General features: G+C 37.3%; 1 long non-coding RNA gene across 1 annotated transcript; it reads left to right on the forward strand.

Annotated features, from left to right (window-relative positions):
• The first annotated feature begins 857 nt into the window (after positions 1 to 857).
• On the forward strand, positions 858 to 3,159 carry LOC124395668. Its single transcript, XR_006927660.1, has 2 exons — positions 858 to 1,538; positions 1,592 to 3,159. It is a non-coding gene; the product is annotated as an uncharacterized LOC124395668 (long non-coding RNA).
• Positions 3,160 to 3,251: the final 92 nt, after the last annotated feature.

Here is a 3,251-nt window from a genome sequence, read left to right on the forward strand (position 1 = left end):
CCTTTCCGGACTCCACGCGCTCTCTACGGCTGCGCTTTCTTTCTAAAGCACCAAAGATTACCTTTTACCTCCTGTGCGTTCGCCCGTGGACCTCGCCCCTCCAGGGCGTACCACGGATATCTCTCTCTTGTTTGTCGTGATTCTATGGACTGCCGTGTGTGTGTGTGTGTGTGTGTGTGTGCGTTTTCGTTAAACCAAAGCGAACTGTGCTCCGGCTTTGCCTCCGCTCATTACGCTGCATAACAATTATATACAGTATTATTTATGTACCTGTATTAATACTGCTAAAAACAGGGCAAAAATTGTTAATAAATGGGTTTCGGTGTAGGGCGGGAACGGATTAATTGGTTTTCCATTATTTCTTATGGGATAATTAAATTCGCTCTTCAACCTTTTCGCATTTCACTTTTTGAACCCCGCGGCTTATTTATGAATTTTTCCTGGGATTTTCCCGGTTTCACAAACTTCAAGCCAAAAAACTGAACCCCATAACATTAGACCAATGAAATTTCCGAACGGAAACGAAAAAATGCACCTCACCTGTGTTCTGAGCTGCATGGCATCCGGAGAAAAAACGTTTTTTTAAACGCATGACGATGCCAAAAGATAAACTCCCGAGAGAAGTAGTTGTGAAACAATGACAAGCCGTTGTAACACGTTGAGTCTGGGTCATGGGAGAGCTTGCTAACTCCAGTTGCAACAGAAATCATATAAGCACAGACAGGTTTCCAAAACTTGTGCTTTTTTATTTTTCTTGGCAACAGCGTTACGGGTTAGTCAAAGAAAATTAGAACTGAGCATCAGAAAATAATAAGGACATATTCCTCGGTCTTGAACACACGCAGTAATACTGGAAAAAATGCAGTGGCAGGCTATTCCCAAAATACCGCTATGCTCTTAAAGAAAAAAAACCTTGAACCTTACTCCACAGTTATGAAATACATTTTTATTTAAAAAAAATAGTTCACTGATTGTAAAATTGTATATGGTCAATGTTCTTATTATAATACAGGCTGGGGAAGTTGTCACTCACTGATTAAGGCTTTGAGTTGCTGATTGGATGGTCAGGAGTCTGAGCCCCAGCACTGCCAAGCTGCCACTGTTGGGCCCTTGAGCACAGAACTTAACCTTCTCTGCTCCAGGGGTGCGGTATGATAGCTGATCCTGCACTTTGACACCAGCTTTTAACCAGCTGGAATATGAGAAGGAAGAATGTAACTGTGCTAACTGTGTGACATCGGAAAAAAATAAAAATGTTTGGACTTTTGGGTACATTGTAAATTAGATTGGAACTGTCTAACTGTCCAATCTTTTCCACAAATGGCCAGTGTGGGTGCAGGTTTTCATGCCATACAATTAAGGGCCACACCTGATAGTAATTGAAAATCAAAAATATGAAAGTTAAAGCGGTATAATTTGGTGCAGACTTGCTTGGTTGGAATGAAAACCTGCACCCACAATGGCACTTTGTGGAAAAGATTTAAAACTCCACATCAAATTAAAATAGCTGTCCAGCCATAATTTAGTTCAAGTGTCATGTGAAATCTTTTTGGTTAATCATTTCTGGTAATAGATTCATAAGTGGTTTGAGTCTTTTTTTTGTGCATCATATTGGATGTTTACAGTTATGAAGGACACATGGTGACTTCCAACACCTAAAATTGCCTCCGAAGGCAAGGATGTATTTTTTTTTTTTGGCGGGGGGGGGGCGCTGTTGCTGCTTAAACATCGAGGTTCAATCCTGACCTTTGCTGACTGTCTTTGCATACACTTTTCATCCCACCTGAAAAGCATGGATTATTGTTTAAAAAAAAAAAAAAAAAATTTGACCTTTGATATGAAATGCTACATTTGGTAGGAGGGCATAGTGAGAACTCCATGCTTGTAGTGAAACAAGGTGGTGGTAGCTTTTCATCAGCAGAGACTAAGAAATGTCAAGTTTGGGTTATAGACACCAAAAGCATGATATAATAATCCAAGAATTAATGTAATATGCAACCAAAAACAACTGTTTTTTTTAATAACATTTGAAAGTAAATAAAACTTTGGTAGCTTGAAATGTTGGACAAAGAAATGTTTGATCCTCCAAGAAGAAGCCTATAAATTGCAGAATTGTATATAGTATTCCCAGGTTGCCACACACTTGGAAAAATCTTTCATATTGTTTATTTTTCTTGTTATCATTATCAAAACTACTCATGCCAGCGCCATTATTTGCTGAGAAGAGTTCATATAAATAATATCTGGTCGGTGGTAATGTCATGGTACCATAAAACAACAGCCTGAGTAAAAAGTCATACTCTTAGTGAACACAAATATGGGATGTTCATTAATGGTCCAAAAACGTATCTTTAGGCAGCACCTTTAGGCAATACATAATTAATCTTAGAAAAAAAAAAAAAGGTTAGAATGATTTTGTCAAGTGATTTAACAGGATATGCTTTTGTAACACAGACATTTCAAAAACACACACAGAGAGATAACACAGAGGCATGATGATGCAGCAGCAGCAGCTGTATTTGGGTATAAAGGCAATGCTCCAGTGTGTGTCGTGTGTGTGTGTGTGTTTCAGTGTTTCAAAAAAAAAGTTTCAAATATAGTAAAGCACTTTAGAAATAAACAAAAACCCAATAAGAAGAAAGTCAATAATCACAAACCCTGCCCACCAAAAGATCAGTGTGCGTACATATGTGTATACATATACATATATATATATATATACATATACACACACATATATATATATATATATATATATATATATATATATATATATATATATATATATATATTAGTGTGTGTGTACACACATAGTTACATCCTTACACTCACACTGCATATCTGGTTGCACACATTTATATCAAAGGCAATTTGGTCTAAACAGAATTACCATTATATATATCTAGTTGATTATTTATAACCATTCACAGAGCTGGAAGTTGATCCCAAAAAAGAGCTGATTACCCAATTCCAGGCATCGGGAATCAAAACTGATTTCGAGTTAATTCCACACGTTAAAAAGTTTCAACTCAAATTTACACAGGACATAGTGCAAGAACATGTACTATTCAACTGTTAACATTGGACTAATGCCTCTTTTCTTGGCAAATTCACGAGTAGTCTGGCAGTATTTCACTTGAGAGAGAGAGAGAGAGAGAGGAAAAAAAAAAAAGTCAGATTTGTAATACAAAATGTTGCCAATGCTAATGCCTTGAACCTGGCCACCCAAATAAGCTGAGAAGAGTCAGGTA

This window comes from Silurus meridionalis, chromosome 13 (genome assembly GCF_014805685.1).
Source record: "Silurus meridionalis isolate SWU-2019-XX chromosome 13, ASM1480568v1, whole genome shotgun sequence".
Lineage (NCBI taxonomy): Eukaryota > Metazoa > Chordata > Actinopteri > Siluriformes > Siluridae > Silurus > Silurus meridionalis.